Source organism: Oryctolagus cuniculus, chromosome 10, assembly GCF_051225735.1.
Source record: "Oryctolagus cuniculus isolate XC-2025 breed Fujian yellow rabbit chromosome 10, ASM5122573v1, whole genome shotgun sequence".
Lineage (NCBI taxonomy): Eukaryota > Metazoa > Chordata > Mammalia > Lagomorpha > Leporidae > Oryctolagus > Oryctolagus cuniculus.
The window spans coordinates 118,311,986-118,325,239 of NC_142876.1; the positions used below are offsets into that span (position 1 = coordinate 118,311,986).

A 13,254-nucleotide genomic window follows, 5' to 3' on the forward strand; every position below is an offset into this window, starting at 1 on the left:
AGGCCATCTTCTTGCTGTGTCTTGGTCTTTTCTTGTGCACACGCAGTGCTGGTCTCGTCTTCCTCTCTATTTCTTTTTTAAGATTTCTTTATTTGAAAAGCAGAGTGACAGAGAAGGAGAGACAGAGAGAGGTCTTCCATCTGCTGGTTCACTCCCCAAATGACTGCAGAAGCGAAGTCTGGGCTAGGCCAAAGCTAGGAGCCCAGAACTCCACCTAGGTCTCCCACATGGGTGTCAGGGCCCAAGCACCCAGACCGTTATCCACTGCCCTCCCGGGTGCATCAGTGGAGAGCTGGATTGGAAGCAAGGCGAGTTCATGCTGCAAAGCCCACTTGAGAACCCAGATGCCAACCAACTAAGGCCCTGGCTGGATCAGGTGTTAGATGGAAGACAGTGCCAAGTCCAGGTCTGGTAGACTCTGGGCATTCGGCCATGACAGTGCAGAGTCCAGGTCTCCTGGCCACTGGGCATTCATCTGTGGCAGCACCAAGTCCAACTCTGATGACAACAGGGCATTCATCTGTGACAGCGCCAAGTCCAGATCTGATGGACTCTGCATTTAGCCATGACTTGGAGACTGGACACCTCTGGTGTGGGCCGTTTGCTTCCCCTCAAGCTGTGTGTTCTGATATGCTGTGCCCACTTCTAACTGCCCATCTGTCCTCCTCCTTGGAGAATGGCAAAGGTACAGGTCTGTCACTGTCCCAAGCAGATCTTTCTCTTGTGGACTCCCTCGCTGAGTCCACCCTGCAGACAGAGTGCCTTGTAATCCGTGATCTCCAGTTTCTATTTAAGGAAACCACGCCTGCCAGAGGTGGAAGAGTCCACGTGGTTGTGGGGTGGGTTTAAAGACTTTGAACTGGAGTCTGTTAGCACCAAAGCCATCTTCCCTGTGCCCGGTCACTCACCCTTCTCTGTCACCTGGCCTCCCAAGTTCCAGGCATGAGACTATGTTAAGGTACTGCTGGCAGGTGTGACAGACAGCACCTGCAGGCTCAGTGCCTTAACACAGCTGAGGCTTATTCTCACCTGTGCCAAACTTTGTGCACATGTTTGACAGATGGACTTCCTTGGAGGGGAGGGATCCAGGGGCTCCCCTTGCTGGGGTCTGTCACACATGGGGCTGCCAAGAGCTCAGTTGGGAATCCCTGAGGCTGCTGGGAATGACAGAAGACAGCTGGCATCCTGCCGAGGATGCAGGGGACCGATGATACGCCCACCAGGCACTTCCAGGACAGAGACCCAACATGGAGTCCTAGAAGGAGAAAGCGGGCCTCTTCTTCCCCTGTCTCTCTGCCCTGCTGCTTAGCCTGGATGTAGTTCCAAGGCATCTTGGGGCACAAGGACGAGGGAAACACCCGAGGATGGCAGAGTGCGAGAGAGGAGCCTGGCTCCCTGGTGACTGTGCGGACCAGAGTCATTGGGACAGCAGACGGCGTGCAGGAGAAACGAACTGAGCGACCCTTTGCTTTGGGCCCCGGTTCCGTACTGCTGGGCCTCGATGCCGAACAGGTGTTTCGCTCCTTTGGTTCACAGCAAGGCTCTGCCCCACAAAGAGTAAACCGATTTGACTCAGCTCTCAGCGGCAGCTTGGCTGGGTGGAGAGGAGTGAGCTTTGTGCGTGTGTGTATGTGTGTGTGCTATAGCTTTAACCTCATCCAGGTATGTGGTTCGGAGGTGTTAAGTTCACATGGTTGTGAACCCAGCATTGCCCTCCTCCTCCAGAGCTTACCCATCCCCCTGAGTGGGAGCCACGCCCCAGTGAAACGCCAGTCCTCCCTCCCTGCCCCTGCAGGCCCTGGCAGCCAGTTCTCCTGGCTGTCCGCGCGTCTGTCTGCTCTTTGCACCTCATACAAGTGGAGCCATCCAGCGTTGGCTGCTCTGTGACCACCTCGCCTGCCCCTGCAATGTTCCTTCTCCAGGTCCCCCGGGCTGTCAGCGTCTCTGCCCTCTGTAAGCTCCATCCCTGGTGTGGATGGACCACGCTGTGTTTCTCCACTCGTCCATCGATGGACTCTCGGGTGGCACCCAGCTTCTTGCTCCTGTAAATAATGCTGCTGTGACCATGAGAGACTGGAGCTTAGCCTTGGGGCCTTGGAAGTGGCTCAGACTTCTCTGGTCACACTCCATTGGCAGGAACTAGCCGAGGAGTCACCAGTCTCTTGCCATGTGCCAAATCACCCCCAAAACTTAATAGCTAAACCAACAAATGTGCATTAGCTTCTGGTGTCTGTGGGTCGGGGTGAAGGAGCAGCTTAGCTGAGTTCTGGCTCAGAGCTCGACTAGCACAGAGGGGGCAGTGGGGCGGCGGTTAAGATGCCACGTGGACTCCCACATCCCCTGTTGAAATATCTGGGCTCAGGTCCTGACCCCACTTCTGTTTCCAGCTTCCTGCAAATGCACACCTTGGGAGACAGCAGGTGATGGCTCAAGTTTCAGTCCTTGGCTGTGGTGGGCATTTGAGGAGTGACCCAGGAGGTGGAAGATCTTTCTCTCTGTTTCTCTCTCTGGCTCTGCCTTTCAAATGTTTTTTTTTTTTTTTTTTTTTTAATTAGAAAAGAGAACTTGACTCAGGCGCAAGACCTACTTCTCAGGCATAGGAAGACAAATACCCCACATCCTCACTTACCTGGGGAAGCTGAAAAGATGGTCTCACAAGAAGTAGTTGTTAAGAGAACCTGGGCAGGGTGTGGGCGGGGCCTGGGTGGGGCCTGGACAGGGCCTGGAGGGGGGGCTGGGCGGGGCCTGAGTGGGGGCTGATGCAGAGAGGGTGGGCTGGGCAGGCAGAACGGCCCTGATGATTTCACAGCACTCAGCTGTGTTGGCAATGATTAACTGGGTTTTGCAGAAGAGCTGATGGAGAGGATTTTGAATGTTTCCGACACGGAGACGTGACCAGGGTCTCAGGGGACAAATGAGCCAAGTACTGTAATCGTGACACCTGTGTACAGGTATTGAGGGGTTACACTGCGCCCCATAGTCGTGCACAACTGCTGCCACGCGTCAGTTGAAAGTAAAAACACGTTGAGAGCAGACTTGGCTCTCGGATGGATCGTCTCCCTCTTGCAGGCAGAACCCCGTGTAAGGGGAGAAAACAGCCTTCACTTCCCGGGGTTCTGAGAATTGCTGATCTGAACAGGTGTTCCCCAAACATTGCCGATGTATCACCCCGGGTTTTTGTTCTGTTTTGTTTTTGTCTTTTCTTTTTTCTTCTTTTTTTTTTTAACCATACCCATACACCCTCTGGAGTATTTCCTAATATGTCCTTTATCTGTTTTAGATTATATCGAATTATCATACATCCACCTGCTTCAGGTGCACGACGCGGACACTGAAGAAAGATGGCATTGGAGGAAGAGTCTGCAGCACGCACGGGCAGGCTCGCCTCACAGGCTGCGGTCTGCACGGCCGCTCGCACGCCAGGCCGGCTTCCCGAGAGCCCACGGCGCCGGCAGACAGGCCTCGGCGCCGGGTGATCGTGTAAGAAGAAGGCCGGAAGGGACGCGTCCCCGACCTGTCCTCTCCTGGCCCAGCTTCCGGTGCTGAGGCGCCTCCGGCCTGCGAGAGGCCCCGGGCATGAAGCCGAACCCTGGACCTGAACCCAGACCGGCCCGCCGCTGTCAAAGCCGGTGCCGCACGGGGCCCCGCTGCCGGCGCCCAGGACACCCACCCCCGTGCAGGCCCCCAGGGCCGACTGTGCAGGACTCTGCCTCGGTGAAGCTCAGGGACCCGGCTCCAGGTAAAGCCTGAGGTGCCCGTCCCTGGCCGTGCTCACAGATACAGCCTGCAGATGTAGCCCGGTGTCTGGTGGAGCCCTGCGCCATGGCGGGCCGGCCTCCTGTGCACCCGGTGTGCACCCCCAGACCCTCAGGGCTGGTGACTGTGACACCAGGTGCCACCTGCCGCAGTGTCAGCTTGGCCCGCGAGGGTCCGCCTTCACCAGCCCTCCCCAGCCTGTGGGCTGACAGCAGGAGGAAGAGCTCAGCCACTGGGGGTTGGGCAGGAACGTGGGCTCTGGACTGGGTCTTGGAACTCAGGGCAAGGCTGGTGAAATCCAACCCTGGTTAAATCTTAATGATGCCTGCGCCCAGGCCAGCGCTGTGGATGAGGGCTGTAGACTGCCCCAGTCCCAAGTACAAGTCCCCGGGCGTGTCAGCTGCACAGTCTGAGCCTATAGCTGCTGTGGTCTGTTACAGTTTCCTCCCACCTCCTTTATTGTCGACATGAACACCTAACTGGAGCTCTCCCCTCCTGGCGAATTCCCGGCATGCAACCCGGGTCGTAACCACAGGCGTGGGGCTCCAGGACTTACGCACTTTGCGTGACTGAAACGTGCCTGTGGGCTCCCACCCCTGCTTGCCTTAGTACCGCTCTTCCTGTCTGCTTCCCTGAGCGTGGTTAGAGTCCTCGTCTGCGAGGTCTCTTCATGCAGCAGGTGCAGCTGGCTGTTCCCATTAGCACAGCGTCCCTGGGAATTGTCTGTGTAGTCGCCAACGCCAGGGTTCCCTTCCTTTTTCAGACTGTACAGTACTCCACCGCGTGGGCAGCTGACGTCGGGGGACATTTGGGCAGTGCTGCTACGAACACGGAGTGCAGGTATCTTTTTTGAGATCCTGGTTTCAATTCCTTTGCAGGGTTGCTGGATCGTATGGTGGCTCTAGGTTGGAGGGATCTCCCTGTTGGCTTCCATGATGGCTGTGCACCGACCGCATGTGCATTTTATGCGTCTTGTAATAACGGCTGTCTTAACTGGCGTGAGGTGATGTCTCTGTGTGGTTCTGGTGGCTTCTCCCTGAGGGTTGGCAATGCTGAGCACATCTGCCTGCACCTGTTGGCCTTGTGTTGGTCTCCTCCAGAGAGCTGCTCGTTCAGCTCCTTTGCCTGTCCTAGGTTTGGGTGTGTTTGCTATTCTGCCGTAGGGGTTTCCTGTATTTATTGGGCATAACCCCTCAGCAGAGGGTTTGCAAACGGATCCGCCCACTCCATGAATGAAAAGGGTCGCCTTTTCATTTTGTTGATTGTTTGCTTTGCAGTGCAGGGACTCTGGCGTTTGACATGGTCTCACCCTGCTTTTGCTTGGCTGCCGGTGCTTTGGGTGTCGGATCTGGGGAACTATTAGCAGGACTGGAGTTTTCTGCCGTGTTTTCTACCCCAAGACCTTTGTGTACCCGCTCTCAGGTTTGGTCTGCGATGCACTTTGAGTTAGTTTTTGTGGACGGTGTCTGATGAGGTCCCTTTTGCCTGCGGGTGTTCCGTTTGTCTGGGACCTCTGCTTGAAGAGATTGTCCCTCCCCCACGGGGTCTTGTTAGTGAGTAGTGAGTTCCACAGAGGGCGGGAGACAGGCCAGCAGGGGAGGGGGCTCTACTCTTGCAGAGTGTTGGGGGACTGACTTCTGCAGGCCCCCTGAGGCCTCTGGCACCATGGGGGAATCCACAGACAGAGCCAGTAGGGAGGGAAGAGGGTCCCACAGGCAGTTAATGATCGTCCCCTCACCCCTCCGCACACTGGGACCCCGCTGCAGAGCCTGCTGCCAGGCCTGTCCTTACCTTGGGTAAAGGCATCTGTGTGCCCGATCCATGTGGGCCTGGGGAGGCAGTGACGGGGCTCCTCAGACTGCACCGTGCAGGTCCCTGCTGCCCGGAAGACAGACAGACAGACAGACACAGTAATTGCTTGCCTGGAGTCTGACTCTCTCCTCCCCAGGGTGGGAGGGAGTGGTGTGCAGTGGTCACACAGCCCCGTGTGGGAGTTTGCCTGCAAACCTCTGAAATGGGGACAGCAGTAGCACCTTCTTCAGGGCTGCCTTGCGTATTATCCATGCTGAATGCTTGGCACAGCGTCTGACACCCAGTGAGCACCCAGTAGCCGTGTCCCCATGTCTGTGAGGGTGACCCTGGCCTGCTCACACAGGTCAGCAGAGCTGATGGTCTGTGGATTGTCTTTGACTGACGCAATGTCTTTGACTCCATAAGCAGCGATGTCCGGCTCATTCCGTGTGTCTTCTGACGGTCAGCAGTCCCACTCTGTGAACTGCTGTGTCAGCTTGCTGGCCCATTTCCTCATCACATGGTTTGTTTTTCAATCTAGTTTTTGTAGGAATGCTTTCTGAATTCTGGATGTGACTCTTGTAAGATAAAAGAGTTGTAAATATCTTTTCCCACCATATGGCTTTCTTTTTCAGTGTTTTAATTAATTTAATGCAATGCAATTTGTTAATTTTTTTTTTAAGTTTTGTGTCTTTGTTTTCAGTTAAAGAAACCTTGTGGGGCTGGTGTTGTGGCACAGCAGATTAAGCCACTGCCTGCAACATCAGAATCTCATATCAGTGCCTGCTGGAGTCCTGGCTTCTCTGTTTCCAATCCAGCTCCCTACTGAAGTATCTGGAAAACAGCAGAAGATGGTCCAAGTGCTTGGGCCCCTGCACCCACGTGGGACACCTGGAAGAAGCTCCTGGCTCCTGCCTTTAGCTTGGCCTAGCCCTGGTCATTGTGGCCATTTGGGGAGTGAACCAGCAGATGGAAGACCTCTCTGTCTGTCTGTCTGTCTGTCTCTCTCTCTCTCTCACTCCGCCTTTCAAATAAATAAATAAATAAGAAATCTTTGCTTATTCAAAGGCAGGCACAGTTTCTCCTTTGACTCTTATAAAAGTTACACTGTTTCCCTTTCACGTTTAGTTCTGCTATCCATCTAGAATTTACTCTCAGATATGCTGTGGGGAAGAGGGTGATCATCTTCCTCTTTTTCAAAATGTGGACGTGAGGTTGCTGTGGCAGCACTTTCTGGAGCAAAGCGCCCTTTCTCGGTCGCATCGCCACGGCACTGCTGTTCAGCCACACGTGTGTATTCTTCCTCTGGCTCCTCTGCTTCGCTCCACGGTGACTTTGTTTATCCTGGTACCAATTCCACGCCATCTTACCCTCTGTAGTTTTTTTTACTAAGTCTTGAAGGCCGGTGACATCATTCCACCAAGTTTGTCTCATTCTTTAAGACTGTTCTGGCTAACCTACATCTTTTGCATTTCCATATAAATGTTAACAGTTCTTTCTCAATTTCCACTAAAAAGCCATTGAGGTTTTGTTTGTGTTTTTGAAGAAAAAATTCATTGATTTATTTCATTTATTTGAGAGGCAGAGAGAGAGAGGGAGATCGTGGTTCCCTCTCCCAAAGCCCACAATGGCTAAGACTGGGCCAGGTTAAAGTCAGGAGTCAGGAGCTCCATCCCAGTGTCCCATGTGGTGGGGCGCCCCAAGTACTTGAGCCGTCACCGCTGCCCCCTGGGGTGCACATCGGCAGGAAACTGGAGTGGGGGAGGGCTGGTGTCCCAGCCCAGGCACTCTGCTGCCGGATGCTGGCTTCCTGACTGCCAACTAGCATCCTCACAGCCGAACACACGCCCGCCGCCTTGGGGATGTGGTCGCGATTGCATTTAACCCGGAGACCATCACTCACAGAAGCGACAGTTTGACAATATTGTGTCCTCCTGTCATGTGGGACTTCCCTCCGTGTATGTAGGTCCTCTTTGATTTCTCTCAATCATGTGTCATAATTCATCCTTTGTTAGGTTTATTCTCAGTTTGTGAAATCTTTTCATGCTTTCATCACGGTTGTTGAAAATCCTTATTTTCCGTCGATTGTGGCTTAGCATGTAGTGGTGCTGTGAACGTAAGTGGTTGCATGGACCCGTCTCTGCAGCGAAGGCGAGGAAGAAGCCGGCAACCCCAGGCATTTCCGCCCGCTGAGCACAGCCCCTGCCTCGCTGCCCCAGAGTGCTCCTTTTCTGCTGCTGAGTATCCATGGCACAGAGGCAGCAGCTCCCTCACCCATCCACCTGCTGCTGGGGAGGTGACCAGCCTCCTGCTGGGGAGGTGACCAGCCTCCTGCTGCGTAGGTGACCAACCTCCTGCTGGGGAGGTGACCAGCCTCCTGCTGGGGAGGTGACCAGCCTCCTGCTGCGTAGGTGACCAACCTCCTGCTGGGGAGGTGACCAGCCTCCTGCTGCGTAGGTGACCAACCTCCTGCTGGGGAGGTGACCAGCCTCCTGCTGCTGGGGAGGTGACCAGCCTCCTGCTGGGGAGGTGACCAGCCTCCTGCTGCGTAGGTGACCAACCTCCTGCTGGGGAGGTGACCAGCCTCCTGCTGCTGGGGAGGTGACCAACCTCCTGCTGGGGAGGTGACCAGCCTCCTGCTGCTGGGGAGGTGACCAGCCTCCTGCTGGGGAGGTGACCAGCCTCCTGCTGCGTAGGTGACCAACCTCCTGCTGGGGAGGTGACCAGCCTCCTGCTGCTGGGGAGGTGACCAGCCTCCTGCTGGGGAGGTGACCAGCCTCCTGCTGGGGAGGTGACCAGCCTCCAGTCCCGGGCTGTTACAAATCAAACAGCTGTGAACATTTGTGTGCGGGCCTGTCTGGGCTCTAAAAGTTCTCTTGCCTTGGGTAAGTGACTAGAAGTGAGAGGACCAGTTCTCAGGCTGGGGGTGTGGTTAACGATTTAAGAAGCTGCAGTGTGTCTTCCAAAGTGGTGTAACTCCCAGCAGCAGAGAGTGAAATTTCTTTATTTTTTTATTTTTTTTATTTTTATTTTTTGACAGGCAGAGTGGACAGTGAGAGAGAGAGACAGAGAGAAAGGTCCTCCTTTTTGCCGTTGGTTCACCCTCCAATGGCTGCCGCGGCAGGCGCACCGCGCTGATCCGAAGCCAGGAGCCAGGTGCTTCTCCTGGTCTCCCATGGGGTGCAGGGCCCAAGCACCTGGGCCATCCTCCACTGCACTCCCGGGCCACAGCAGAGAGCTGGCCTGGAAGAGGAGCAACCGGGACAGAATCCGGTGCCCCGACCGGGACTAGAACCTGGTGTGCCGGCGCTGCAAGGTGGAGGATTAGCCTATTGAGCCACGGCACCAGCCGAGAGTGAAATTTCTGGGTGCTCCATATTTTCATTAACGCTTGGCGAGATCTGACTTAATTTTAGCCATCCTAGCAGTCAGTAGTTATCTCCGACTTACTCGTTTCCCGTGACTGATGGCGTCCAGTGTCTTTTCGTGCACCTGTTTGCCATGAGTGTTTCGTTCACAGCTTTCCCCCGTTTTCCCCGTTCTGCTGCAGTCACAGGTCTGTATGGTTGCAGGTCGGTGTTGCACACGTGTCCGCCTGGCCTGGGCCCTGCCTTTTTCTTCTGATACCATGTATTGGAGAGCAACAGGTTTCAGCTTTGGTGGAGTCCAGGTCATCTGTTGCTTTCCTTTGCAGTCTGGGCCTTCTGTGTCCTTTTTAAAGAAACCTTGGCCAAGCTTATGGTCCAGAAGGATTCCTCTCGTGGCTTATTGTGGAGTTTCGTGGTTTCACTTTTACCTCTGGTGTGTGGTCTGTTACACGGAGAGAGGCTGGGTTCGTTTTTGCTTTTGAATATTCAGTTCCTCCAGGAACATCTGTCGGAAAGACATCCTTTCCCGGCTGAAACCCCTCGGCGCCTTCCCTGGAAGCCAGCTGAGCCTGCGTATCTGCCGGTCGGTCTCTTTCTAGACTTTCTGTTGCGTTCCACCGACGCTGCGTTGTTTTGCAGATACCAGAGTTGGTCTCTAAGCAGTCTTGAAACCAGGTTGTCCAGGTCTTCAAAGAAGGAGGTACCTTTCTCTGAAGGGAGAAGAGAACCTCCACTTTGACTATGACTTTGTCTAAACAAGATAAGAGTTGGAGAACTCAAGGGGCTTCCATAGCCTTGGAAACTCATGACTGGAGCATAGGGAGACTACTGATGCCATAAACAGGAGTGTCAATTTGTAAAGTCAACAACAGGAGTCACTGTGCACTTACTCCTCATGTAGGATCTCTGTCCTTAATGTGCTGTACATTGAGGCTTAGTGCTATAACGAGTACTCAAACAGTATATTTCACTTTGTGTTTCTATGGGGGTGTAAACTGTTGAAATCTTTACTTAATGTATACTAAACTGATCTTCTGTAAAAAAAAAAAAAAAAAAAAAGAAGAAGAAGAAATTATCAATTCCCAACTTGACTCTCACTGGGATTAAACATAACAATAGGTCTGATCTGATTTCATCATCATTTAAAAAATCATCTATTATTTTTCACTTTATGTTTCTGTGTGGGAGCAAACTGTTGAAATCTTTACTTAATGTATACTAAACTGATCTTCTGTATATAAAGAGAATCGAAAATGAATCTTGATGTGAATGGAAGGGGAGAGGGAGTGGGAAAGGGGAGGGTTGTGGGTGGGAGGGACGTTATGGGGGGGAAGCCATTGTAATCCATAAGCCGTACTTTGGAAATTTATATTCATTAAATAAAAGTTAAAAAAAAAAAAAGAAACCAGGTTGTCTCAGTCCTCCAACTCTGTCCTTTTTCACAACTTTCTGGTTTTCTAGGCCCTTTGCATGTTTATATGCATTCCAGAATCACTTTGTCAGTATCCACTGAAAAGCCCTTCTGGGTTTTGATTGGGACTGATGGACAGTATGACTGGTTCGGGGAGGATTGGCATCTTCATGCTCAGCTTGCTGATTTATGGACACAGTGTGTTTCTTCATACATTTAGGGTTTCTTCTCTTTCTGTCAGTGGTGTTTTTGAAGTTAATGATGTATGAATCTTGGCTTCCTCCTTTTAAAAATCCATCACTGGGACCAGCGCTGTCGCGTAGCAGGTAAAACCACCACCTGCAGTGCCGGCACTGGTTCAAGTCCCAGCTGCTCCACTTCCGATCCAGCTCTCTGCTGTGACCTGGGAAAGCAGTGGAAGATGGCCCAAGTCCTTGGGCCCCTGCATCCGTGTGGGAGAGCCGGAAGAAGCTCCTGGCTCCTGGCTTCGGATTGACTCAGCTTCAGCTGTTGTGGCCATCTGGGGAGTGAACCAGAGGACAGAAGACCTCTCTCTCTCTCTCTCTCTGCCTCTGCCTTTCAAATAAATAAATAAATAAATCTTTAAAAAAATTTATCACTAAGGATTTTTTATTTTTATGCTATCATTATTGGCATCTTAAAAATTGCAATATCTGATTGTTTCTTACTGGAATATAAAAATATAAGTAATTATAATATGCTAACCATATCCTATAACCTTTCTAAACTCACTTATTAATTCCAGTATTTTTCTTTTGTCAATGCCCAAGGATTTTCTACAAAGACATCAATGTTACCTCTAAGTAAATACAATTGTGTCCAGACTGTGTGCTTCGTTGACACACTGTCTACTTCTTTATATTTCTCGCCTCCCTGTGGCGGATTCTTCAGTTTAATGGTGTGGCTGGAGATGGTGAGGGAGGACAGCTTGCTTCTCTCTGCTCTCAGGGAGAACGTACAGAGCCTTTCTCCACTGGCTATGATGGCATTAGCTGTGGGTTTCTGTAGAGCATCTTCATTAAGTTGAAAAAATCCCCTCCTGTTCCTAGTTTGCACCGTTTCTGTCATAAATGGTCATTGAATCTGTCGAGTGCTTCTTCATTTTTTTTTTTATTTTTTTGCATCTATTAGATGGTTCTGTGTTTTCACTCTTCTTTTTTTAGTCTACAAATTTAGTGAATAATTGATTTTTCAATTGTAAAATCAACTTTATATTCCTGGGAAAAATTCTACTTGGTGTGATATTTTTATATATAGAAATCATTATTAAAATGTTGTATTTTTACATCTATGCTCATGAAAGACATTAGCCTGTGGGTTTTTTCCCTTGTAATCGCCTGTCAGGTCAATGCTGATGTCCCAGCAGTGGTTGGGCAGTGATTCCTCCCTCATTTTCCCACAGGAGTCGGTGCAGAATTGGAATCACTTTTAGTTGTGTGTTTTTTGTTTTGTTTTGTTTTGTTGTTTTTTACAGGCAGAGTAGACAGTGAGAGAGAGACAGAGAGAAAGGTCTTCCTTTTGCCGTTGGTTCACCCTCCAATGGCCGGCACACCACACCTATCCAAAGGCAGGAGCCAGGTGCTTCTCCTGGTCTCCCATGGGGTGCAGGGCCCAAGCACCTGGGCCATCCTCCACTGCACTCCTGGGCCACAGCAGAGAGCTGGCCTGGAAGAGGGGCAACCGGGACAGAATCCGGTGTCCCGACCGGGACTAGGACCCGGTGTGCCGGCGCCGCAAGGCGGAGGATTAGCCTAGTGAGCCGCAGTGACGACACTGGAATCACTTTTCTTAAATGTCTCACGGAAGTGACCAGCAAAGCCCTCTAGGGCCGAGGTCTTCCTTGCAGGGAGAGTTTTAACCATGGATGCTCGTGAGTGCCTGGCACGTGGCTACGTGGGGTGTTTATTCCAGGGTGAGCCTTGGTGGTTTGTGTCTGGCAAGTAATCTTATCGCAGCCTGAATTGCTGAACCTGTTGCTGGAAAGCTGTGTGTGCGAATCCCTTGTTAGACCTTTCTGTCCGTGTCGGCTACGGCAACGCCCCACTCTCATTCCTGCACTGTAATTTATTTATCTGACTTTAGATTTACCCATTGTACTGATGTTCTTGAAGAACTAGCTTTGGTTTTTTGAAATCTTCTTTTTCCGTTTTCTATTTCACTTTTATTTTTTCAGGACATTTTATCTTTTTTTTTTCTGTTTCTGTTGCCTTGGTTCTAAGGTGGAGCTCTGGTTGTGGAGCCCCTCTTCTGTTTGGAGACCAGGTTTCTGCTGGCACTGAGTTCCCCTTAAGCACTTCCTAGCTGCACCGCATGGAATCTGCTGTGCTGTGTGCTAAGAGCGCCCCATGCAGACTGTTTTCCGACCTCCCCGCCAGCTCTTCCCGGGGCCCATAGGTTAATCAGAAGCTGGTTGGTTGGTTGCTGGTGTTTGGGGTTTCCCCAGGTGACTGTAGGTGAGTGCTAATGTAATTGTACTGGGATTTAAGAACATAATTTATATGATGTGCCTTGTTGATTTTTGGGGTGCTCGCCCCATTCCCCATGACCTTGACAACGTCACGCTTGCTGTGCTTCAGGTTGGGAGCAGGTGCACCGACAGCCCCGTCCAGCCCTTAGCACGGGCAGAGGGAGGGCAGCGCTTCGCCGCTGCCGTCAGCCGTGCTGTCTGGCACGCTCTGTCTCCTTGAAGTTCTCTTCCGTCCCTACTGCGAGAGATCTTTGTTATGAGTAGGGGTTGATTTGATGAACAGCTTTTCAAAAACGCCACTGAGACACGATTTTTTGCTGTTCAGAAGGTAAAACATGTTCACTGACATTCGAACGTTGAATGAGCTTTGTGTTTTAAATTGCAGCCCTGCTCAGCTGTGATGTGTGTATACCACGGTGCACAATCTGCCGAGAATCTCT

At 51.8% G+C, this 13,254-nt stretch overlaps 1 long non-coding RNA gene across 2 annotated transcripts; it reads left to right on the forward strand.

Moving 5' to 3' along the window:
• Nucleotides 1-3,291: 3,291 nt before the first annotated feature.
• LOC103349187 (uncharacterized) lies at nt 3,292-9,992 on the forward strand. Of its 2 annotated transcripts, none has more exons than XR_016214431.1 (3): nt 3,292-3,739; nt 4,520-4,596; nt 6,251-9,992. It is a non-coding gene; the product is annotated as an uncharacterized LOC103349187 (long non-coding RNA). The 2 variants fall into 2 exon arrangements; XR_011379280.2 differs by lacking the exon at nt 3,292-3,739 and adding an exon at nt 4,202-4,435.
• Nucleotides 9,993-13,254: the final 3,262 nt, after the last annotated feature.